Genomic DNA, 27075 nt, shown 5'->3' with positions numbered 1-27075 from the left:
TGTAACTCAGTCCAGAACATTCTCAACCAAAACCATCTGAAGAGAAACTGGCAGGAGGATGAAATCTCCTGCATTTCATACTTTGAGCAACAGCAGGTAATAACATAAAAAAGAAATAACAAGCACAGTACCAGCATACTTGCAGAACTCTGATGACACTGAAGCAGAAAATCTGAGCTCATCCTCGAGCAAGTTGGAATAGAAAGACAGTGGAGATGAGTGTCCACACTTGGGACCTCAAGCAGATGTGGAACCAGTGCCATGAAAGTTTAGAGAACAAGGGCCAGGACAGAGCACTCACCTCATCGCTCAGGCTCTCTCTGTCTTTTTTGTTTGTTTGGTTTTTGTTTTTTGCCCACAGCACAGTGTAGAGGGATTAGATGGCCCCAAATTGTGACAACAGTATTTTCAAAATAATTTCTCTGTGTGTAGTTATGCTTGAGTTAACTCTTCTATCAATAGATGCACTTTATCCCATGGGTTCATATCTTTTCAACTAATCCTTTCGTTGTCCTAATAAAATCTGTAGATCTTAAAGATCCCCCTCAGGCAACAGTAAAGAGAGTGCCTGAGCATGGAGAATTTAACTAACCTGGATCCTGAGACCATGTAAACCATTGGGCCCTTTGTCTTTTCTTGTTTGGTTGTTCTTTTTGTTTTGTTTTTGGCCGTGCGACATGTGGGATCTTAGTTCCCTGACCAGGGATCGAACCCACGCCCCCCGCATTGGAAGCGCAGAGTGTTAACCACTGGATAGCTGGGGAAGTCCAGGCACTTTGTCTTTTTAAAGGAAATGAAAAGGACAAGAGAAATGGAAAGGAAATGGGAAAAGGCAGAAAGTTGCTCCAGTTAATTTAGTCAGCTTCTTTCCCACCTGCCTGCACTGGACATTGCAAACCCAGAGTCCAACAGCAAGACACAGAAACATAAAGCAGGCCATAAGGAGACATTGAGAAAAGAGGATTTTCCAAGGAAATGCTTTTTACTTTGCATTTTAATCTACAAAACGTGCTTAAGTTCCAAAACTGACACCACCATTAACACAAGAGATTTAAATGTGCACCTAAGTCATCATTCTGAGAAACGGCTCACCTGACTCCCTGAGCACCACCAGACCATGTTCTGTGAGTTTGGTACCCTCCAGGAAGCTGTGATTCCCAGCCCTGTGTGTCCTGTAAAAGCCTCAATACAGGGAGTAAGCCCCAGATGCGGAGGCACATCATCCCTCCTCACCGAGAGGACTGGCCCTACACTGTCAAGAAAAGCCAAGAATCTTAGTTTTCCTTGGTTTTGTTACATTGGTAGCCAAAAAGTATCTGATGGGATATTTCTGCAGTTCTACCCTTAACACGCCTAGACTCTTTGGGTCTTTCCTATACTTGCTCTTGGTTACATTCATTGGCTGGCCCCAGGAGAGGAGTTAGATAAGTGAAGTTTGTTTTCTGTGTTCCTCACTCCTTTGATAACCATCAGACACCCAGGTCCTCCTGTTGTTCCCGGGCTGCCCACAGACCTGCCCTGAGGCACCCACCCTGGGCCAGCAACCCGTGCTCAGAAACCATTTTACTTCTCTTTTCTTCTGGAAACAGTTCCCTCAAGAGCATGGAGAATTTCCCCTGGAACCCACTTCCTGTGGCTCCAGGGAGGCTTTCAACTACAGCAAGCACTGTAATACCACCCCCAGAGAGCAGCAGGCACGTGACCAAGGCCTGGCCAAAGTCTTTCCCTGGGATTCATGCATGGTCCCTGGGGACTGTAAAAAGAGGAAGCCAGTGACCATATGCTCTGCTATTTGAAGGAGCCTGAGCCAATGAGACCAGCACAGGAGATGAGATGAAATAAAAGCTGGAGAGGTGGAAAGAGCCCTATGTGTTTTTGTTAATGGGGAATTAGAACAGCTAATTCCTCCCACCTCTAAAGGCTTATGATTCTTGAAAATATATCCATGAATAGTTACAGCTTAATAAATTACTCCTCTCAAGTAACATACCGGGAACTGAGTCAAGACTTACTCTGGTGGACTGAAAAGAGAATGTGGAGTAACAACCTAGATTTAAATTCCCACTCCAAAATTACTGCACGACATCGGGAAAAGCTGCTTAGTCTCTCAGAGCCTCAGTTTCTTCATTCATTTAAAAAAAAAAAAATATATATATATATATATATATATATATATATATTTACTCCCCAGGTTGTTGTCAGACTTAAATGACATAAAACTCAAAAAGGTGCCTTGGTAAACTACAAAGCCAGAGAAAGAAAGAGATTGGAGCGGGTAGGAAGTGAAATCAGAAAAATCTCTAAAACTGTGTAAGATAATGCAATGCAAATAAGGGTTCTATTTCGATAAATAATGCTAAGAAATCAGTCATGCAAGGTCCAGAAACTGCATGGCACGTTCAATCCAAGTTCTGGTTTGATCGAGGGAGCCCTCCAGTGGCTGATAGATAGGACGGCTCTAAATTCTCTTCGCGGTGGTGTTCCCAGATGAAGAGACTCATTGTCACATTATGATACTGTGTAACTAGAAAAGACCTTGGAGAGCACTTCCTCTATCTTCCACATTTGAGGTGAGGAGACGGAGACGCTAGGAGGCTGTATATACATATTTCGAAAGTTAGAAATCATACCATTTTAAAAAATATTTAACCCTTTATATTTTTCCTAAGAATGTCAAAATTCAACAATTTCCATTTCAACATAAGAGCTACTACTCTTATTTTCAAAATGCATACCTAAGGCATGTCTATAGTGACCAAGACACAAAACGATCACTCGGTAATGTAACCATGGTGCTTTAAACACATTTACATCATGGAATTATTTCAGTACAGATGCTTCGGCTGAAATTGTCCTGCAATTAGAACACCAATATTTCTACCTCTTCAAAACCTGTACTTGTGACCATTACTTGATACCCTCTACTGGCCATAATGTTATTATCCAACGTTCAATACGAATTCTTTCTGCGTGCTCTACTAATCTACTTCATAATATGCCAGAACATTAGAAGAGTTAACTTTGGGGATAAACAAGTAAATAAAGGGACAAGGGAATACACAAATTGCAAGAATATATCAAAAGAATAGGTAATGAAATAAACCCAAAACAAATCATTACTGGAGTAAATTTTTGGAATGTTAAACAATTATGACATCAACTAGTTTCACCTAATGTTGGAGCTTCAAAATATAACTAGGCTGTCAATTTTGTTCTCAGTGTAGAATTTTCCTATTCTGCCATTTTCTATAAGGATGTTCTATTGAACGATTTATTACTGAATTTGACACAGAGCAACAGAATTGTTAAAATCCAGTTGTTAACTGTTGAGACATGCCATGTTTAGAAGTGCAGGCAGGTCTTTTGTCTCCTTAGGTAGGTTTATTCCTAGGTATTTTATTCTTTTTGTTGCAATGGTAAATGGGAGTGTTTTCTTAATTTCACTTTCAGATTTTTCATCATTAGTGTACAGGAAAGCAAGAGATTTCTGTGCATTAATTTTGTATCCTGCTACTTTACCAAATTCATTGATTAGCTCTAGTAGTTTTCTGGTAGCATCTTCAGGAGACAAAAGACCTGTATGCAGAAAATTATAAGACACTGATGAAAGAAATTAAAGATGATACAGATAGATGGAGAGATATATCATGTTCTTGGATTGGAAGAATCAACATTGTGAAAATGACTATACTACCCAAAGCAATCTACACATTCAATGCAATCCCTATCAAACTACCACTGGCATTTTTCACAGAACTAGAACAAAAAATTTCACAATTTGTATGGAAACACAAAAGACCCCAAATAGCCAAGGCAATCTTGAGAAAGAAAAATGGAGCTGGAGGAATCAGGCTCCCTGACTTCAGACTATACTACAAAGCTACAGTAACCAAGACAGTATGGTATAGGCACAAAAACAGAAATACAGATCAATGGGACAGGATAGAAAGCCCAGAGATAAACCCACACACATATGGTCATCTTATCTTTGATAAAGGAGGCAAGCATATACAGTGGAGAAAAGACAGCCTCTTCAATAAGTACTGCTGGGAAAACTGGACAGCTACATGTAAAAGAAAGAAATTGGAACACTCCCTAACACCATACACAAAAATAAACTCAAAATGGATTAAAGACCTAAATGTAAGGCCAGACACTATCAAACTCTTAGAGGAAAACATAGGCAGAACACTCTATGACATAAATCACAGCAAGATCCTTTTTGACCCAACTCCTAGAGAAATGGAAATAAAAACACAAATAAACAAATGGGACCTAATGAAACTTAAAAGCTTTTGCACAGAAAGGAAACCATAAACAAGAGCAAAAGACAACCCTCAGAATGGGAGAAAATATTTGCAAATGAAGCAACTGACAAAGGATTAATCTCCAAAATTTACAAGCAGCTCATGCAGCTCAATATCAAAAAAACAAACAACCCAATCCAAAAATGGGCAGAAGACCTAAATAGACATTTCTCCAAAGAAGATATACAGATTGCCAACAAACACATGAAAGAATGCTCAACATCATTAATCATTAGAGAAATGCAAATCAAAACTACAATGAGATATCATCTCACACCGGTCAGAATGGCCATCATCAAAAAATCTACAAACAATAAAGGCTGGAGAGGGTGTGGAGAAAAGGAAACCCTCTTGCACTGTTGGTGGGAATGTAAATTGATACAGCCACTATGGAGAACAGTATGGAGCTTCCTTAAAAAACTAAAAATAGAATTACCATATGACCCAGCAATCCCACTACTGGCCATATACCCTGAGAAAACCATAATTCAAAAAGAGTCATGTACCAAAATGTTCATTGCAGTTCTATTTACAATAGCCAGGACATGGAAGCAACCTAAGTGTCCATCGACAGATGAATGGATAAAGAAGATGTGGCACATATATACAATGGAATATTACTCAGCCATAAAAAGGAATGAAACTGAGTTATTTGTAGTGAGGTGGATGGACCTAGAGTCTGTCATACAGAGTGAAGTAAGTCAGAAAGAGAAAAACAAATACCATATGCTAACACATATATATGGAATCTAAAAAAAAAAAATGCTCATGAAGAACCTAGGGGCAAGACAGGAATAAAGACACAGACCTACTAGAGAATGGACTTGAGGACATGGGGAGGGGAAGGGTAAGCTGGGACAAAGTGGGAGAGTGGCATGGACATATATACGCTACCAAATGTAAAATAGATAGCTAGTGGGAAGCAGCCGCATAGCACAGGGAGATCAGTTCGGTGCTTTATGACCACCTAGAGGGGTGGGATAGGGAGGGTGGGAGGGAGAGGCAAGAGGGAGGAGATATGGGGACATATGTATATGTATAGCTGATTCACTTTGTTATAAAGCAGAAACTAACACACTATTGTAAAGCAATTATACTCCAATAAAGATGTTTAAAAAAAAAAAAAGTGCAGGCAACAGAAAAACATGAGTGAATGCCCTATCTACTCAGATAGCCTTAAGGCTACAATAAACTTAACTAAAATATATTCTTTAAAGATACTGTTATATGCACACTCCACACAGCATAAAATCATACTTTGACCCAAAGAAAAATCACAACCCCTAATAATAAACCAAATTATGCCATAAGCAGTTAAATCACTGATGATCCACTCCTACCTTCACCACCTCATCATCTATGGGGTCTCTGCCTTCCTTCTCCAGTCCCTCAGAGGTGAATCTATCAATACATTTCCCACATAGAGGCGCACCGGGCTCTACTTCTACCTCCTAAATAACTATTTTTGACCTCTCCCCAGTCCTGTTGCATATCCTAAGGGGGGCTGTGTTGCTCCCTGGGTCATCTTTGCTGCCTATGCTCCCAGCTCTTCTTGGCCCTGTGCACCCCAACTCCTAGCCCAGCCTCTTCTTTGGTTCTTACCTGCCAACCTTAGTCTACTGTCCCCCTATCCCAGCTCAATGTCTGTATTTGTTTCCAGGGCTGCCATAACAAAGTGCCAAAGACTGGGTGGCTTAAACTACAGAAATTTATCGTCTCACAATTCTGGAGGCTGGAAGTCCAAGATCAAAGTGTCAGCAGACTTGGTTTCTCCTGCAGCCCCCCACCTTGGCTTGCAGATGGACACCTTATTGCTGTGTCCTCACATGGTCTTTCCCCTGGTGTCCCTGTGTGTGTTCAAATTTCCTCTTCTTGTAAGGACACAGTCAAATTGAACTAGGGCCCACCCCAATTGCCTCATTTTAAGTTAATCTTCTCTTCAAAGGCCCTATCACCAAATACAGTCACATTCTGGGGTACTGGGAGCTAGGGCTTCAACATATGAATATTAAGAATGTACTGTATAGCACAGGGAGCTCTACTCAATACTCTGTAATGCCTATATGGGAAGAGAGTCTAAAAAAGAGTGGATATATGTATATGTATAACTGATTCACCTTGCTGTACACCTGAAACTAACACAACATTGTAAATCAACTATACTCCAATAAAATTATTTTTTAAAATATGAATCTTGGAGGTGGGACACAATTTAGCCCATAACACGGATGGATGCTTAATAAGCCACAGGGAGCAAGATCTCATGCCCATGTGTGATTGAGGATCCCCAGCTCTGATGCTCTGCCCATAGACTGAGCCCTTCCTATCTGCCCACAGAAGCCAAGGTTCGGACTCTTGTTTGACTCTACCCAAGGAGTCTTATCAACCTTGGGAACATCTCCACAGTTCATGTTGACCATTATCTCAGTTACTCTAAACTACTGTGTGGGTCTCAGACGAATCACAGGTTCATCTACCTCCTCATCTATATCATGTTGCCAGAATATTACTACTACCACTTATAATAATAGTAGTTAAAACATTTATTGAGTTCTAGCCATGTTCCAGGCACGTCTCATGCTTAATTCTCACTATAATCCTGTAAATTTGGTACAGAATACATGGGAACTAACTGTATTATCTTTGTAACTCTTTTGTGAATCTAAAGCTACTCTAAAATAAAAATTTATTTTAAGAGAATAAAAAGAATAACTGCTAACGGTTCTACCAAATTTTCACTGTTATTTACAAAGTTTTGGTGCATTTCCTTCACTCACTTATATATATACATATTTAAAGGTAAACTCAATTAACAATCTCATTATCTTAGATGTGACACAATAAACCCAAGAATCAAATGCTACTTGATGGATGTGAATGCTTTGCTAAGCTGTACTCTTTAATATGTTCCCTGTAGTTTGTCACTTCATGTACATGTCCTATAAAAAGCTCTCAAAATAGGGGCCTAGGCAGCATATGGTGTATTTATTATCTATGCTTAGCTGTCCCTAGTATCATGCATTGCAATGCTCACAATTATAAAACACATTTTCCTGTCCTGCTTTTCTACCTTGATTATAAGTTGCTGATGGCTTATATTTAGATTTCATCGTCATTAATCTTATGTCAATTCCCTCCCCTTCTCAATTCCACTCATTAAATGGGACTTTTCCTAATCTCAGCTGAAATGAATAGGTGTCATATGTCCCTACGTTCTAAAGAGAAGTGCCAAATACACATTCAGGACTGGCTAAGAAGCATCCAAAAAACTGAAAACTATAATCCTTTACACCTCACCAATCGCCAGGATATTGGAAAGGAAACTAAGAAATTACTTGAGGTTATTGGTGAGGTAATTGAACAGAATTGTCAGTGTTATATTCCCACCCCAACCTGTTAGAGGAGTCCCCACTCCCACCCCCAGCCAAAGGACAGGGCTTCCAGAGAACTACTCAGACAGAATGGAGGATGAAGGGTGGACCTCAGAGGAGGGCGCCCCAGGGGGATGTTTGCTGAGAGGCAGGTGTGTGTTAGTCTGCCTGGCGCCTGGGAAAGAGTTTAACCCATGTCCTCTGGGGATGGAGAGTGCAGACACTGGGGCCTGCTCTTATCTGGAAGATCTTACAGAGAGAAGCTGGCTGGAATGCCTTTGGACTGCTGGGCAAGAAGAGAAGGCTGGGATGAAGAAACCTGCGCTTGCACCCACAGTGGGTGGAGGAGACATGTTTCCTAAGGGCCAGAGTGGGCACAGCAGAAGATAGGCTTGAGTGACCTCTGAGGGACCCTGTCCCAGGGGATGGCTGGAGAGATGGGGTGAGCCATGCAGAAACAGGCCGAAAGGGGTCAGCCAGGGCACACATAGCCAACTTCAGGAAATGTTGAAGGCTCTCAGCCAGAGAGCAGGAAGGCTGTCTGAAAAAATCCATAAAATGCGCCATGAGATAAAGAACCAGCATTTAGGCATAATCTGGTTATGACAGAGAACACCAATTCCAGGCTGCAATCACAACGGGTGAGGCAGAATTGCTTCGGTTCCAAATGACCAGAACTGATCTTGAAACTACAGTAAGTATCCTACTAAAACAACATTTTTTATTTATTTATATTTGGCTGTGTTGGGTCTTCGTTGCTGCGCACAGGCTTTCTCTAGTTGCCATGAGCGGGGGCTACTCTTCGTTGTGGTGTGCGGGCTTCTCATTGCGGTGGCTTCTCTTGTTGCAGAGCACGGGCTCTAGGTGTGCGGGCTTCAGTAGTTGTGGCACGAAGGCTCAGTAGTTGTGGCGCACGGGCTTAGTTGCTCTGTGGCATGTGGGATCTTCCCAGTCCAGGGCTCGAACCTGTGTCCCCTGCATTGGCAAGCGGATTCTTAACTACTGCGCCACCCGGGAAGCCCCTAAAACAACATTTTTTAAAAACCTGAAAACAAGACATCTTAATAGGTTCTGCTTGAATTAATAGATTTTTTTCTATTACCAAGAGATTAAAACAGGTAGCAGTTTGAAAGGGAGGGAGGGAGGCAATATTATTATTATGCCTCCTGTGGCACAAATAGTTTCTGGCAGAAAAACTTTAACCTTAGAATCGCACAAATTGAATTTTTAAGGGAATGGAAAACCTGAAAGACTGCTAGGAAACGTAGGTGAGAATCACCTTTCAAAATCATATTGATTCTCCCTGGAAACCAACTATTATACAAAATGCAAACTGCAACACAGGTCTGTTCAGGAGAAAGGGCTTGTTGGCATAGTATCAAATAACGCCCATCAGCCAAATGGCAATCTACTCACTACACAAATAGATGTGTCAGTCCTGTATTGTCAAGAGATAAGTCACTCACCAACTTAAATTAGAACCCGTGAATCAATACTGTTTTAGGAAACAGAACTACTCTCATCTGTACAGAAGTGCAGGCTTCCTCAGAGAAATTTTCTCATGAATTTCTCACCCATGATCAAAATTTACAATAGCCCTTGCTAAGGTTTTGTCAAGAAATGATCCCCTGACACTTGAGAACTGTATGTACACGAGGATGACAAAGACAAGATCTGGAACCTCACATTCTTTAAAGTAATTCTAATAGAAACCTGCAACCCCAGATGCTTACTATGCCTAGAAATCAGTTATGGACAACAAGGCATATTAAGCAGCTGTAAGCCCCAGCACACGTGCCTAATGTCCTTCATTTTGAGGGTTACTGTCTGTATTAGTCTGCTCAGGGTGCCATAACAAAGAACCACAGACTGGGTGGCTTAAACAACAGAAATTTATTTTCCCACAGTTCTGGAGGCTAGAGGTCCAAGACCAGGCATTGGAAAATTCAGTTTCTGGTGAGATCTCTCTCCCCAACCTGTAGATGGCCCCCTTCTCACCATGTCCTCAATGGCTTTCCTCTCTGCTCACACAGAGAGAGTTCTTAGGTGTCTCGTACTCTTCTTATAAAGACATCGATGCTGTCGGATCACGGTCCCACCCCTATGACCTCTTTTAACTTTAATCATCTCCCAAAAAGCCCTCCAAAATACAGTCACTTTAAGGGTTAGGGCTTCAACATATGAATTTGGGGGAGAGGAAAACACAGTTCTGTCTATAACACTACCTTTTCGGTAATAACAGCACATTGATTAATGTTAAGACAGCCTGAGATCAAAATGCATAATTTCTATTGTCTAGCTCTTCAGAGTTCTAAGATAACCATTCAACATACATAACACTTTATTGAGTTAGATACCACTAACTTGAAGTTGGCGTTGTTTGAACTGGGGAATCTGAAGCTTCCAGTGGTACCATACACGCAAAAAGTATTACTGAGGCAATTGCAAGTATTAACAAGATTGCAGAATTGGGGAACCAATAGAGAAAAAATTTCAACTGCTGTCATTGATATATAAATAATGAGCTGGTTACTAATTACCGTTATCTGGTCGTAAAAGCAGTTTGTGGGCTCCCCCTTCAGGTACTCCTTGCCCATCTTCAGTCAAATAACTATAAGTTCAGTGCTCTAATACTAAATATATATTTAACATTAAATATATATATATATATATTTCTTTTCAAACATTTCTGAGTCTCTAATGTATACAAATCACACTCAAGATCCTCATGGATAATCAAGGCTCTCCTTAATCCAGCTCTATTTATGTACCCAGCACTGGTTCCAATTATTCCCCAGTATAACCTCTTCTTCAGTCAGGCTACTCTTCTTCTGGCCCTTGGACATCCCATGCTAGTTTGACCCTGGCTTGCAGGGCTGGTTTGCCCCTTCTGTCCTTGGTGCTTCAGGACCTTGGAATGAATTCTAAAAGCAGAATCTAGGAAACAGATGCTTCCCAACCTTAGGGCTCCAACAGCTATGATTTAGGGTCTCAATGCCTCAGTCACTTTCATGTTGAGAATTTCCACTTCCTATAAGTTTCACTCAAGTCCCACTTCCTTGAAGAAAGACTAATTTTCCTAGTAATTTTTATGGAGTTGCTCATCTCTGAATTTCAAGATCCATTCCACCCACTCTAGCTATGCAGTACAGCTTTTCTTCCTAGTCTCTTTTTTTTTCTTTTCATAAGCAGGTCTTGAAATGGAGCTTCAATTCCTTCAAGTCAGGTACCGCTGACTTTCACTGTTTTTTTAAACATCCAAAGAGCTCAACAGAGTGTGGAAACATCATTCGATAATTTTTTTTTTCTTCAGAGTAGCTTGGGTTCAAACCTTTCACTGCTTCAAATCAATCCTCCGAAGTAATGCTAATTACTGAGGCTGTGCTGCATCTAGCATTCTATTCATGCTTGACATCACAAACCAATTCTGGAGCAACAGGTATGTGACAGCAAGAGAGAAACATAAAAAAAAAAAAAAAAAAAGAGAGAGAGAAACATAAAAAGAGGGTTGAAAATTGACAAATTCCTTAAAAGAGATGGAAAGAGTCACTGCGCAGTAGTCAAAGAGAGAGTCACTTAGGGAAGTTTTAATGCAGAAAAGAAAGCTCTTATTTGACATACTAAGTGGGAAAACAATTTAGTTTATGTACATTGGTGCTAATTATTTAGATGATAAGAACTAAATTAGTTTATTTTCTTAAAACCAAATAAATTCAAACCTCTTGAACTTCCTGAAACACTAAAGCAAAGTTTTGGGTAGAGTGGGCTAGAATAGATGGGGTGGGGAATATAATTGTATTTTATTTTTTAGATGAATCCTATCACCTAGGAGCAGTTTCTGCCCCTTTCCAAAAGTGAGTGATAGGGCTCACACTCTGGCCTCACCCTAATATTAGGCAGTGATGGAAAAATGCCTCTTTCAGCTCTCTGAATCAATAATTCTCAACCCTTTAGAACTGCAATATTGTATTCTAACTTGCCTTTACGACTACCGCTTCACTAAAAGTCATCCGTGCTATAATTATACACACGTTAAGCGTATAAGCTAAAAATATATACTTTACTAAAATTCTAGACACAAAAGGATAGGATGGGTTGCACTGAATTATCTAAGATAGCCATTCTAGAACCCAAGCAACAATTCTCAGCATTTTCTAATACAGACTACAGTGACTCTGAGCAGAGAGAGCTCATAATCCCTTCTGACTGAATTTCATGAGGTCTGATCAGCCAAATGACGTTCCCAAAAGTTTTTGGACAAAGTATTAATTTTAGCTGAACATATCCTGTCTTTGACCAAATCTCCAAAATATTTTTTTACATGGCAGATTTTGAGTTGTGCCAAAATTATACAATCAGGATTCCCCACATAATTCAATGGTTGATCTTACTCAATAAACCATATGTGGTAGGTTGGGAAAAGTGGCCACACATGCTTCATCTCTTTGTATTCATACCCCCTTTGTCATGGAGGTTTGAGCGCCCTCAAACTTGACTCTGAACTTGGCCATGGAACATGTTTAACCAATGGGATGCTAGCAAACATGATGCAAGGACTGAAAAACGCTTGTGCTTTGGGGCTTCCCCTCAGACCACCACCACCACCACCACCACCACCACCACCACCACCACCACCACCACATGAAGAAGCCCAAACGAGCCTATTGATGATGAAAGGCATGTGGTCCAGTCAGCCTTGCCACCCAAGCCAAGAGCTACCCCCACCCCCGGAAGCAGAGCTGACCAACAGCTAACTGCAGTCTTTTATCTGCCAGTAAATGAGAGCCAGCCTAAACCAGAAGAATCACCCTGTGCATTCCAACTCCCGATGCAAAGAAACAAGAATCAATTAAATGGCTGTTGTCTTAAACCACTAAGTTTTGGGGTGATTTGTTATTCAGTAAGAGCTAACTGACACACCATGAGATTTCAAATAATAGCCTACCATTTTCCTCACCCCTTGCCTTCAACTCCAATGATCCCTTTTTTAAATTGGCCATTGCTAGATCTTTCATTTTTTCCTAAACACAATGGGATTATGGGATTGCAGTCTGGAAACCAATTCAGAGATTTAAGAGATTGTCTCATAAATGGGAGAATGGGAGTGCAATAATTTTCACCAGCTGGGTTTTACTAATATTCAGCTGTCCTATCTCTGAAATGTATTCCAAATGGCTGAAATACACTGATGGCTGAAATACAAGCACAAAAGTCCAGCATCTTTTACTCACAAAGTTACTTGAAATGTAGTGAAACAATGAAAGCTTTCAAGCAGAACAACAGTTTTTCTCTTTTTTTTTTTTAATACACCAAGCAGGTGGCATACTATAGCCACAAAACCGGTATTCAAATTTCAATCCATCTCAACAGAAATTGGACAGTTATTTGGCTTCATCATGGATCAAAGCCCCCAGATATCTGTAGTTTTTGTACTAGAGATTCCAAAACTGAACAAGGGAGAACCATAAAACTAAGTTGTAGCCCATCCAAAATAAACCGTTGGTTTATGTCACTGATAAAAATCATTGTTTTAATGCTATTATAGCTACAATTATTATGGCATCTATTTTTTTCTGATTCCTATCATATGATATTTTTATTTTTGCATATTTAATGACTATTCTTGCTTAACTTTAGGACATTTGGATAGACTTCCCCATAAATTTCCAGACTGAAATCCACCTTCATACCAAAACTCGTACTGAATTATTTTTCTCATCAATCAGTGAGGAGGCAAAAACTGACAACTGATCAATTATACTTCAATTTAAAAAATCGTTAAAACCAAAAAAAAAACGGTTAAAATTAAAAAAAAAAACCAATAAGATTCTTGGATGTTAAAAACACTGACAACTAAAGTGGAGACTCATTGCAAACCAACAGGCTGGGGGAGGAATCCTTTTAACATTTTCAGAGTGAAATCTTCAGATGGTGTTATTTCTAAGTTTTCTTTCCTGCCGTTTTTATGCTTGTTGCATTTGGGGCAATTAAAAGACAAAAGAGCTTTAAGAGACTAGGCTTGGAGACCCTTTAGAGGCTTTCCCAGTGTTCAGGAAATGTGATGGGAATGGGTTAAATGTCTTCATTGAATGTAAGCGAGTGTCTGGCCTGGAGCCAGTCACTGTTTGGTTCGACCTGACCAACACGTAAACCATGTATGAGCGACGCGACTGGGGCTGCAAGGACCGAGAGAAACACGAGGAAATGATGGATTACCTCTCATCGCTGAGGAACAACAGCTCGGTCCATGTCGCCTTTCCTCTCTTCCGGTTTGACGTGGTGTGCAGGGACGAAGTCCTGTACCACTACGAAGTCCAGATGGAGAGCAAGGTGCGGCGGAAAAGCCTGGGCAAGCTCCTCATACAATCCAGCAGATCACGGCCAGCAGCACACAGAGGAAGAGAGTTATGTTAGCTGTATGTAAGCACAATCGTGGCGCCTACAGGTTCTTCAGAGAAGCGCTGCAATGTGAAATCGACGACTCTCCCCCAAGCGTGTCCGGGTGCTGCTCCAATGGGGTCCTGAGCCGGAGGACGAAGTGTGGGGACAGCCAGCACTCCCACGAGGGCGGTCACTCTGGTGGCTGCTGTCCCTGCACTCCCAAGCCAGAACACTTCTCTCAGGCCTGTCCTCTCCCTGGTCTCACGCCGCTTACCAGGTGCCCTCAGAGCTGTGGCCTCCTCAGCCCTCCCCGTGCCAGGTTGCACCCTGAGAGCACAGAACCTTGGGAAGGAGACGGCCACGCTGCCCCTCCCGCTCTCTCCTAGAAGAGCAGGAGGCCAGGACGGAGAAACGGGAAGAAGATGCTGTGGGAAGCCCCGGCGGATGCCTGGGCACAAGGCGCATGCTCTCATAGTTGCCGCCCGCTCACTCGGCTCTCGGCTCTCGCGAGAGTGAGAACCCTTCCGCGTAGCGTTCCTCGACTTTCCTCCAGCGGAATGCCAGAGGCGTCCACCGGCACCACTATCACCACCACACGCTCACAGTTGGACAATGGAGTGTTTATACCCACCTTTCTGAAAGTTCTGGAGCCCTGGGTCAGGGTCTGGCTGCTTCCCAAAGAGGAATGGACTCGGTGTAGATTTGGGCTTTTGGGCGTAGAGACAGGCTTCGGAAAGCCTCCCGTTTCGTGGATGGGATGCTCGGATGGAGACCTTGGGAAGGTCTTTGGTGCCGCGACACAAAGAAGCGAGGGAGCTCCTTATGGCTGTGCTTTCATGGATCCACAGTTAGAGCAGAGCTGTGGCAGGGGACCAGACGACTCTGGGAGGAAGGCTGTCTCCCTCACTCCATTGCTGCCAGTGAGGGGCTGAGAGGACCAGGAACAGGTGTGATTGGGGCCTACCACGGGGACTCTGGCTTCTCCGGGCTTTTGGACTTGGCCACATCCTGACCTTAATCTCTTGATCTCATGGCAGTGACTCGAGTTTTTCTTTCATAGAAAAAAGCCGGAGGCTCTGCCTGCTCTTCTCCGTCACCTCTCACCACTGTTTCTGCTCCTGCCTCTCACGCCACCCCAGATACCCAAGTTCTTACTCTCAAGGGGAGAATAACATCAGGGAGCCCCTCGTCTTCCCCCCAAATGGCCCCTCTTTCCTGGCATATTTAGTGCTGTTTCCTCTCCTATCTTGGTGCTGATAGCTCTCTGAAGGTGGGTATCCCTCCCCACTGCCCCGCCCATCCCCCCGCCTGCTTAGAGAGCCCCCAGTCAGCAGCGGGCCCCTCTGCCTGCACTCCCCAGCCTGGCCCCTCGCTGCCACACAGAGCCACCAGTGCCACTGCCCTGGCCGGCAGCGCAGGGTGCAGCGGGAACGCCTCTCAGTGGCCAAACAGCTGCTTTTCTCTCCAGTATCACCTGTGGCAGCAGGTGGCAGCCAGGAGAAGGTCTTCCTCTCCTCTCGTGGGATAGAGAGAGTTCAAACTCACCCTGATCTCTAGGGCGATCTCTTCCCTTGTTCCCCTTCCAGGGAAGAAAATGACCAAATCCTTATCCAGGAAGAAGCACCTAACGCTTTCCCTTGGACAACCTTGAGCTTTGCTTTAGGGAGTGTCCCAAAGGTTCTGCCTTCGTGAGGTTGCTCGCGAGGAGGCCTGTCCGTCCTTCTGACCGCTGTCTGCTCACGTCCCACCCTCTGCCCTGACTCGGGCCGCCCGTGCTGGCAGATCTCTCGGGAGCTGTTCCTGCTTCTCCCCCCCTCCGCCCCCCCCCCCCCCCCCCCGCCGCCTCGCCTCCTCCACACCCACCCGCGTTCCCGCCTGTGCAGGGGGACCTGTACACACGGCCTCCTTCCCCCGGCCCAGCCCTGCGCTGTGCGTTGCTCTTGACTAGCCAGCAGTGGACGTGGCCTTGCAGCTTTACACAGGAATAAGCCCACCTTTGCCCCTACCCTGCTGGCTCCCAGGGGATTTTACCCAAGGGGGAGAGTTTTAATGGCTGGGAGGGGATTGGAGGGCTCATTCCAAGAATGACAGAAGCATATTTAGGAAAAGATTTTCCTCTGATCCCTGCTGTGTCTCAAAGGACACAGGATGATAAATATTTACTGTATTAGATCATGGATTTCTTTTTTTTATTTTCCTTTAAAAACCAAAACAAGTTTATTAAAGTAAACTTTTTTTTTTTTTTAGAGATCATGGATTTCTGATGCCTCCCACTAAAGGTGTCCGAAAGGGACCCCAGCGTAAATCCCACATAAGGTGAGTTCAGTGTACGACGTTCTCTCTTTCTGCTCCCTGGATACCTGGCAACGAGCCCGCTGGTAGATGGGCGCTTTGTGCTGGGCCCTGCTGGTCCAGCTGCCTCCAAGGGCTGCTGTCGGGGGAGGGGCTGCCTGAGACCTGCGGGTCACCCTGTTGTTGGTTTTGAGCCCATTCAGTTCTCAACTATCAATCTTTCTCCATTTCCCCAATGTCTTGGTTTTGAGAAACATAGCAGGCCTTTTGTACCAGGCTTTTTTGTTTGTTTCTTTGAGGGATGTTAAAATATTAATTTTGAGGTTTTTTTTTTTAGTTGTATCTACCGTATTTCAGGTTATTTTCGTTGATGTCAGATAGATGTGTGTATGACATGTTTATGGTTCTTTTTTTAACCCTTCCTGGTTTGTTTTTTTTAGAGGAAACTTTGAAGATAAACTCCTTCTTGATATATATATTTTTTTCTTTAGCAACTTGTTATCACTGGAAGCAAAGGGGGAAAGTGACCTCTTTTTGCATTGGTTATATTTGTTTTTTGTTTGTTTGTTTTCATCTATTTATTTATTTATTTTTGGCTGCATTGGGTCTTCGTTGCTGCTCGCGGGCTTTCTCTAGTTGCGGTGAGCAGGGGCTACTCTTCTATGCAGTGCGCGGGCTTCTCATTGCGGTGGCTTTTATTGTTGCGGAGCACGGGCTCTAGAGCGCACGCTCAATAGTTGTGGCTCACGGGCTTAGTTGCTCCGTGGCATGTGGGATCTTCCCGGACCAGGCCTTGAACCCGTGTCCCCTGCATTGGTAGGCGGATTCGTAACCACTGTGCCACTAGGGAAGTCCTGTATTTGGTTTTTGGGGTTTTTCGTTTTTGTTTTCGTGGGGTTTTTTTTTTTTTCTTTGTTTGTTTGTTTGTTTTGGCTGCCCCGTGTGGCTTGTGGGATTTTAGTTAGTTCCCTGACCAGGGATTGAACCCGAGCTCTCAGCAGTGAGAGCGTGGAGTCCTAACCACTGGATTGCCAGGAATTCCCTCATTGGTTGTACTTGTATGTCACAAATAAAAGATACTTTGTTCAGCTGAAAAAAAAAATTTAATATTCTCAGTGGAATCTGGAGTGAAGTACTGGACCTCTCCTCTGAAGGATATATTTCCACCAGGGTTTCAGAAACTGTTCATGTAATGCCAAAATGAACTGAAGTAAGAAACACTCCCTTTAAAAAGCAGGTGTCTGATAGGCAGGTCACTTAGATATAAGAAGTTTCTGACTACAAGCCAGTCATTTGTTTTTTTTGAAAACTAGAAGCTTGGTGGAGTAAATACAGAATTAACATTCTCAAGTTGAACAGACTCAGATCTTTATATTAAAACAGTAATTATCTTGCTTGTGTGCTGGATGATGAAAGGTCATTGAGGAAAAAATAGAGGGAATATTGAAGGGCATGTGCTTAATAAAAATGCTCACCCCATCATCTAATGATTAGATATTATTTAATAGCTTATTAGATCCTGGGAGAGAACAGACTAAGATTAATTTCATGATTATAAGAAACCAGTACCGAGACTTGCAAGAGGAAGTTTGTTGAAAATTATGCTCTAGCTTTTCTACGGTTGAAACACTATAACTTCCTGTCATTTAGATAGTGAACTGGGCCTTACATGATCACAGGCTTGGGTTCACATGATAAAAATAAATAATCCAATGAACCTCCTTCCTGAGAGAAAATCTTTCAGAGCTAGAGGAAAAAGAGAAGGCTTAGTCTGTGCAGCCTGGGGTTTCTGTGGTTTACATTGTACATATGCAAACACAATCCCTCAGGACACTTAACAAGTAATAAGTAATTATAACCCCTTTATTCAGAATCCAGTAACTAGGTTGACAGTAAAGCAACTCTGTGGGTCTTTCTTTTTGGTGGGTGTGAGTTTATGACAGCAAGTATAACCTTTTCCACACTTTGAATCGCTATTGACCCTGTATTATATATTCCACATGCCTTACCTAACTTAATCTTCACAAACAACTGTGCAAGATAGATGAGAAAATTGAAGTTAAGGAGGGACTTCCCGGTGGTCCAGTGGTAAACAATCAGCCTTCCAATGCAGGGTACGTAGGTTCAATCCCAGGACAGGGAACTAAGATGCCACATACCACGGGGCAACTAAGACCTCGCACCACAACTACTGAGCCCGCGTGCCTCAACTAGAGAGCCCACGTGCTGCAAACTACAGAGCCAATGCACCCTGGAGCCTGCGCACACAACTAGAGAGAAAAATCCCGCACGCCTCAACTAGAGAGAAGCCCATGCGCTGCAACGAAGAGCCTGCACGCCGCAACAAAGATCCTGCATGCCGCAATGAAGAACCGATGCAGCCAAAAAAATAAAAATAAAAAATGAAGTTAAGGAGAAAAGATAACTTGCCTGTGATTGTGTAGTTTATAAATAATGAAGACAGGATTTGGACCAAAGAAGGGTTTTGCCAATGACTTCATTTTTAGCCAGTACCTTCCTCTTAACAAAAGAAGTAGCAATGAGGAAACTAGAAGATCCTAGGTTTTGTGGCTGTAACTCACTTTTTTAAAAAATATGGAACACTTCACAAATTTGCATATTCGTGGAGTGCATTGCATATGGTCAGGGGCCATGCTAACCTTCTCTGTATCGTTTCAATTTTAGTGTACGTGCTACAGAAGTGAGCACTGTAATTCACACTTGGCCGATAAAGAGAGACCAAAAACGGTTGATTGGCACTACAAATAAACCCATGCAATATATTAGACCTGATCCCTAGCAATATTTTCTTTACCTGCCTTCAGTCATTAAGCTTCAACACTCTTAATCAATGGATACGTATGTCAGCTGGGTTTATTGCATATGAAAAATGCCCAAGAACAAACAAAAAATAATATGTTGTTCCCAGGAGCAAGTAAGAGATTATTGATCATGATACATGAGAGTTCACTCAGGTGCTTTGATGTAGTTGAGTGAGCAAGAGAAAAGAAGAACAGGTTGGTGAAATAGAGCTCATGTAAAGAGGTGGATATTCTCCATGCTTTTGACAAACTTAGTTTATGAGTAGAAATCTGTGCCACAGAGCTTGCCACCCAGCAACCACACAAAACCTAGTAACGCTTACCTGGTAAGCAGAATAACTTAATTCTCCTGTTTTCAAAGCTAGTAATATGAGACACAAAAGGAAAACATAGGGAATCTAAAGAAATTACAGGGAGGTGGAATCTTTGCCAAGGCCGGACTTAGTATTCTGGCAAAGCTTTCTCTAATTAGGATAGGATAGGATATTTTAATCTATAGGATAGGATATTTTCCAGGATAATTTTAAATACGCTATTATTGTTAATAATCATTGCTTATGAATTCATTAAGTAAAGAAATTTATGTGTGTTCTGCTCATAGAATTTCATACAAAGTCTTCATGGCAATATCCCAATATCTCTACTCCTTCTCAGCATTCTTCACTGGTTCCTCTGCCTCTGCTCACATCTTACAATTGGGACCTCTGAAGTATTTGTCCTTCACTCACCTTTCTTTTTCTCTCTCCCTATTCTCTTGGCTTCAGCCATCATGTCTATGGATTTGATCCCTCATCTGTATTACCAGGTCACATTTCGCTCGAATTCTAGGCAGTTTTTTCCATCACTGTGTCTGACATCTTCATTTATCAATGTGTTTACTAGTTTCTTTTCAAAGTCATTAGAATGGCCTAGACTAGACTCGTCGTTGCCCTTTGAGTATGCCAGGCACATTCCCACCTGCAGGCCTTTGCATCCGCCCTGGGACACTGTTCCCCTGCATATGCATGGCTTGCTCCCTTGCCTCCTTCATGTCTTTATCTAGTGTCAATGAGAGCTTCCTGACCACCCTCTTTAAAACTGCAACACAAACTACGCTAGACCCCTGTATTCCCTGTTCCCTCTCCCTGCCTTACTCTTCTCCATAGCAATTAACACTTCTAAAATTTATGTATTGCTTATTTGTCTATTGTTATCTTTCCATGCTAGCTTCCGAGGGCAGGAATTTTTGTGTCTAATGTGTTCAATTCTACATCCCTGGTGCTTACAACAGTGGTGCAAAGTAGGCACCCAATATTACCTGTTGAATGGAATGAATGAAAGAATGAATGAATGATTACCCCACTGGCACCTCACATAAAACTCCTTCTTTTTTGTAAATCTGCTCCTCTTCCTTCCCATAAATAGTAACGTCAGCCTCCTTCCACTCACTCAGACCAAAAATCTCAATCACTTTCAACAATACCTCTCTTTATCCCTTTGTTCAGTAACATGTCAAATTATTTTAAGTCATCTTGAAATCCCACTTACCCACCTCTTACTACCTATTCCATTTCTATTTCCCCAGCCCTGGTCCAGGGTCTCATCACCTCTCCTGCCCTTCACAGAGACTGCTGCGTAAGTTCAAGCCTCACTTGCCTCCAGCCTCTATTCTTCCTAAAATGCCATGTCAGATCATATCATGCCCTGTTCTAAATCCTTAGCATGGAATTGAAGACTGTCCATGACCTGATCTCAAACCATTCTGCAATCCTCACCTGTCCACATGCTCTGTACCCAGACACATTAGACAGCTCCCAGTATCCCAAAGCCATGAGGTACTGTGATGTCTCCAAGCCTTGCCCGTGTTGTTCCCTCAGCTGCCCTTGTTCTGAAAGTGTTCCCTGATCTCTCTCTCTCCTCCACTTCCCACCACTTTGTTGATACCTCTGTTCTAGCACTTACCCATTTAATCTTAAATGTTAAATGTTCATCTCTCACCACAAACCACAATCGCTTTGAGAACTGCCAGCAGGCATCATTTATCTTTATACAAATCATAGTGCCTAGCCCAGTGTTTGATGGAGTAGGGGCTAAGGAAATGTGTATCGACTTGCTGAGTGAAATGTGAGTACATACTGAAAGTTCCATGTAGTGTGATGGGATAGAAATTCTCTAATAGGATTCAGAAAAAAAGGCACCTGTTTAATAAGGGCACGATTCAGGCTAATTTTTACTCATTATTCAGACCAGATTATAGGACCACTGAGGAAAACCTACCACATGGCCCTAGTCTAAACCAGCACAGACTATGCTTTATTCATAACGCTGGTTTCAATCATATGTGACAGATGAATTCCCCCAGCCCCACGCCCAGCATCACAACTACCACTCCCATTTCCGGGCTGGGCAACTACCAAGCTATGAAATAGAATCATTACTTACATAAGCAAATCAAAATGAAGATAATTGGTGGGAGAGGGGGAAGGGTGTGGGAGGGATAATTCCATACATTTCATCTTATTTTATTCATCATATTTGATTTCATTTTATTTCACCTTTAAAAATAAATATATAGAAATGTGCTTAAATGCACAAATGTGACTGTATCGACATACTTTTATTGTATATTCATGTTTTTCTTCTTTTTCTTCTTTGCTAGCTCCCCCTCCCTCACCTTCCCCCTTTTTCGCCTTAGCCCATGTTAACAGTCTACCGTAATGTTCTTCCTTCTCACACAAGCATATGAGAAATCTATTAATCATATACACATGTAGGAGTTTGTAATTGTTTGTTTTATAAAAACTGGATTATTTTATGCACTCTTTTCTCAATCATGTTACCTCTTGATAATCCCTCCAAATCAACTGGAATAGGTAGATCCTAGTAGGTAGATTCTTTGTACTGGCTGCATAAAATTCCCCCATCTTATTTATACAGGATAGATTCCTGGGAGTGAAATTTCTGGGTCAGAGTGTATTTGTATTTATAATTTTAATACTGTTGCCAGATGTTATATTACCAAAAGTCTATAACAATGCATATTTTCACCTGCAGTAAATGAGGGAACCCTTTGCCCTGCATTCCCACCAGCAATTGGTATTGTTGGGCTTTTCAATTTCCATCTGTCTGAGAGTTATAAAATGACATATTGGGGTTACTTAAATTTGCATCTCCAGATCACTAGTGAGTTTGAGAATATTCATATGTTTGCTACCTATCTGAATTTTCTCTTCTGTGAATTGTTTGTTCATGCTTTTTGATTATATCTCTACTGGAGTCTTTTGGCAACTTGTCTCAATTTGCAAGAGGTCTTTGAATATTATAAATATTAAACATTTGTCTGTTCTCTGTATTACATATATTTTCCCATGGCTTTCATTTGCATTTTGACTTAGTTTATAATATCTTCTGCCATATGTACATAATCAAACTTTTCTTTAACAGTTTCTAGATTTGCAGTCATGGGTAAGGTGTCTCCAGCCCCTAGATATTCCATATAGACACCTAGATTTTGTTATAATATATTAATATTTTTACATTAAAATTTTAACCCATTTAAAATTTTTTTCTTTTGATTTAAGATGCAGATAAAGGTAGGAGTACAAGTTTATTTTTAATATTTCTTTATTTGGCTGCCCTGAGTCTTAGTTGTGTCACGCGGGATCTTTAGTTGCATCATGCGAGCTCTTTTAGTTGTGGCATGTGGGCTCTTAGCTGTGTCATGCGGGATCTAGTTCCCTAACCAGGGATCGAACCCTGGTCCCCTGCATCAGGAGCACAGAGTCTTAACCACTGGACCACGAGGGAAGTCCCACAAGCTTATTTTTTATGTTAATAGACAGTTGTGCCAGCAACATTTATTAAATAATTCATCCTTTCTCACTGAATTGAGGTATCTGCCAGTTTTGCATTTATTAGCTCTCACATATAATGGGATATATATTTTTATTTTTTTTAAGTTATTATCTTAAAAATTTTATTGAGGTATAATTGACATAAAACATTATATTAATTTCAGGTGTACAACACAATGATATAATATCTGTATATATTTCGAAATGATCACCATAAGTGTAGGCAACATCTGTCACTACACATAGTTAAAATTTTCTTTCTTCACATGAGGACTATTAGGATCTCCTCTCTTAGCAACCTTCAAATATGCTACACAGAATTTTTTTTTTTACTATTTTTTTAATAGATCTTTATTGGAGTATAATTGCTTCGCAATACTATGCTAGTTTCTGTTGCACAACAAGGCAAATCAGCCATATGCATACACATGTCCCCATATCTCCTCCCTCTTGCATCTCCCTCCCTCCCATCCTCCCTATCCCACCCCTCTAGGTCATCACAAAGCACCGAGCTGATCTCCCTGTGCTATGCTGCTGCTTCCCACCAGCCAACTATTTTACATTCGTTAGTGTATATATGTCAGTGCTACTCTCATTTGCCCCAGCTTTGCCCTCCCACCCCATGTCATCAAGTCCATTCTCTATGTCTACCTCTTTATTCCTGCCCTGCAAATAGGCTCATCAGTACCATTTTTTTTTTTTTTGATTCCATATATATGCGTTAGCATACAGTATTTGTTTTTCTCTTTCTGACTTACTTCACTCTGTATGACAGACTCTAGGTCCATCCACCTCACTACAAATAACTCAATTTCGTTTCTTTTTATGGCTGAGTAATATTCCATTGTGTATATGTGCCACATCTTTATCCATTCATCTATCGATGGACACTTAGGTTGCTTCCATGTCCTGGCTATTGTAAACAGTGCTGAAAGGAACATTGTGGTGCATGTCTGTTTTTGAATTATGGTTTTCTCAGGGTATATGCCCAATAGTGGGATTGCTGGGTCATATGGTAGTTCTATTTTTAGTTTTTTAAGGAACCTCCATACTGTTTTCCATAGTGGTTATATCAATTTACATTCCCACCAACAGTACAAGATGGTTCCCTTTTCACCACACCCTCTCCAGCATTTATTGTTTGTAGATTTTTTGATAATGGCCATTCTGACCAGCGTGAGGTGATATCTCATTGTAGTTTTGATTTGCATTTCTCTAATAATTAGTGATGCTGAGCATCTTTTCATGTGCCTCTTGGCCATCTGTATGTCTTCCTTGGTGAAATGTCTATGTAGGTTTTCCACCCATCTTTTAACTGGATTGTTTGTATTTTTGATATTGAGCTCCAGAAGCACTTTGTATATTTTGGAGATTAATCCTTTGTCTGTTTTTTCATTTGCAAATACTTTCTCCCATTCTGAGGGTTGTCTTTTTGTCTTGTTTATGGTTTCCTTTGCTGTGCAAAAGCTTTTAAGTTTAATTACATCCCATTTGTTTATTTTTGTTTTTATTTCTGTTGCTCTAGGAGGTGGGTCAAAAAAGATCTTCCTGAGGTTTATGTCAAAGAGTGTTTTTCCTATGTTTTCCTCTAAAAGTTTTATAGTGTTTGGTATTACATTTAAGTCTAATCCATTTGGAGTTTATTTTTGTGTATGGTGTTAAGTAGTGTTCTTTTTTTTTTTTTTCTCTCTCATGTTTGCTTGGCATAAATTATTTAATGTACTTCTGGGTGCAATTTACACCATGTTAACACTTTTTAAAAATATATATATATTTATTTATTTATTTTTTAATATCTTTATTAGAGTATAATTGCTCCACAATGGTGTTTCAGCCTCTGCTCTATAACAAAGTGAATCAGCCACACACAGACACATGTCCCCACATCTCCTCCCTCCCGCGTCTCCCTCCCTCCCACCCTCCCTATCCCACACCTCTAGGTGGTCACAAAGCACTGAGCTGATCTCCCTGTGCTATGCGGCTGCTTCCCACTACCTATCTATTTTACGTTTGGTAATGTATATATGTCCATGCCACTCTCTCACTTTGTCCCAGCTTACCCTTCCCCCTCCCTGTATCCTCAAGTGCATTCTCTAGTAGGTCTGCATCTTTGTTCCTGCCTTGCCCCTAGGTTCTTCTGACCATTTTCTTTTTTTTTTTTTGATTCCATATGTATGTGTTAGCATACGATATTTGTTTTTCTCTTTCTGACTTACTTCACTGTGTATGACAGACTCTAGGTCCATCCACCTCACTACAAATAACTCAGTTTCATTCCTTTTTATGGCTGAGTAATATTCCATTGTATATATGTGCCACATCTTCTTTATCCATTCATCTGTCGATGAACACTTAGGTTGCTTCCATGTCCTGGCTATTGTAAATAGAGTTGCAATGAACATTTTGGTACATGTCTCTTTTTGAATTATGGTTTTCTCAGGGTATATGCCCAGTAGTGGGATTGCTGGGTCGTATGGTAGTTCTATTTTTAGTTTTTTAAGGAACCTCCATACTGTTCTCCATAGTGGCTGTATCAATTTACATTCCCACCAACAGTGCAAGAGGGTTCCCTCTTCTCCACACCCTCTCCAGCATTTATTGTTTGTAGATTTTTTGATGATGGCCATTCTGACCGGTGTGAGATGATATCTCATTGTAGTTTTGATTTGCATTTCTCTAATGATTAATGATGTTGAGCATTCTTTCATGTGTTTGTTGGCAATCTGTATATCTTCTTTGGAGAGATGTCTATTTAGGTCTTCTGCCCATTTTTGGATTGGGTTTGTTTTCTTGATATTGAGCTGCATGAGTTGCTTGTATGTTTTGGAGATTAATCCTTTGTCAATTGCTTCATTTGCAAATATTTTCTCCCATTCTGAGGGTTGTCTTTTCATCTTGTTTATGGTTTCCTTTGTTGTGCAAAAGCTTTTAAGTTTCATTAGGTCTCATTTGTTTATTTTTGTTTTTATTTCCGTTTCTCTAGGAGGTGAGTCAAAAAGGATCCTGCTGTGATTTATGTCATGGAGTGTTCTGCCTATGTTTTCCTCTAAGAGTTTGATGGTGTCTGGCCTTACATTTAGGTCTTTAATCCATTTTGAGTTTATTTTTGTGTATGGTGTGTTTTACATGTAGCTGTCCAGTTTTGCCAGCACTACTTATTGAAGAGGCTGTCTTTTCTCCATTGTATACTCTTGCCTCCTTTATAAAAGATAAGGTGACAGTATGTGCGTGGGTTTATCTCTGGGCTTTCTATCCTGTTCCATTGATCTATATTTCTGTTTTTGTGCCAGTGCCATACTGTCTTGATTACTGTAGCTTCGTAGTATAGTCTGAAGTCAGGGAGCCTGATTCCTCCAGCTCCGTTTTTCTTTCTCAAGATTGCTTTGGCTATTCGGGGTCTTTTGTGTTTCCATACAAATTGTGAATTTTTTTGTTCTACTTCTGTGAAAAATGCCACTGGTAGTTTGATAAGGATTGCATTGAATGTGTAGATTGCTTTGGGTAGTAGAGTCATTTTCACAATGTTGATTCTTCCAATCCAAGAACATGGTATATCTCTCCATCTGTTTGTATCATCTTTAATTTCTTTCATCAGTGTCTTATAATTTTCTGCATACAGGTCTTTTGTCTCCTTAGGTAGGTTTATTCCTAGATATATTATTCTTTTGGTTGCAATGGTAAATGAGAGTGTGTCCTTAATTTCACTTTCAGATTTTTCATCATTAGTGTATAGGAATACAAGAGATTTCTGTGCATTAATTTTGTATCCTGCTACTTTACCAAATTCATTGATTAGCTCTAGTAGTTTTCTGGTAGCATCTTTAGGATTCTCTATGTATAGTATCATGTCATCTGCAAACAGTGACAGCTTTACTTCTTCTTTTCCAATTTGGATTCCTTTTATTTCTTTTTCTTCTCTGATTGCTGTGGCTAACACTTCCAAAACTGTGTTGCATAATAGTGGTGAGAGTGGGCAACCTTGTCTTGTTCCTGATCTTAGTGGAAATGGTTTCAGTTTTTCACCCTTAAGGACGATGTTGGCTGTGGCTTTGTCATATATGGCCTTTAT

At 41.3% G+C, this 27075-nt stretch overlaps 1 non-coding gene and 1 pseudogene across 1 annotated transcript; one reads left to right on the top strand and one right to left on the bottom strand.

Moving 5' to 3' along the window:
• The first annotated feature begins 11082 nt into the window (after window positions 1–11082).
• Window positions 11083–14445, top strand: LOC118905020 (annotated as a pseudogene).
• Window positions 14446–18958: 4513 nt separating this feature from the next.
• LOC118905566 lies at window positions 18959–19060 on the bottom strand. Its single transcript, XR_005022272.1, has one exon. It is a non-coding gene; the product is annotated as a U6 spliceosomal RNA (small nuclear RNA).
• Window positions 19061–27075: the final 8015 nt, after the last annotated feature.

This window comes from Balaenoptera musculus, chromosome 12, assembly GCF_009873245.2.
Source record: "Balaenoptera musculus isolate JJ_BM4_2016_0621 chromosome 12, mBalMus1.pri.v3, whole genome shotgun sequence".
In the NCBI taxonomy this organism is placed as follows: domain Eukaryota; kingdom Metazoa; phylum Chordata; class Mammalia; order Artiodactyla; family Balaenopteridae; genus Balaenoptera; species Balaenoptera musculus.
The sequence above is the reverse complement of the archived record's forward strand: the minus strand, read 5'-3'. Positions and strand labels throughout refer to the sequence as shown.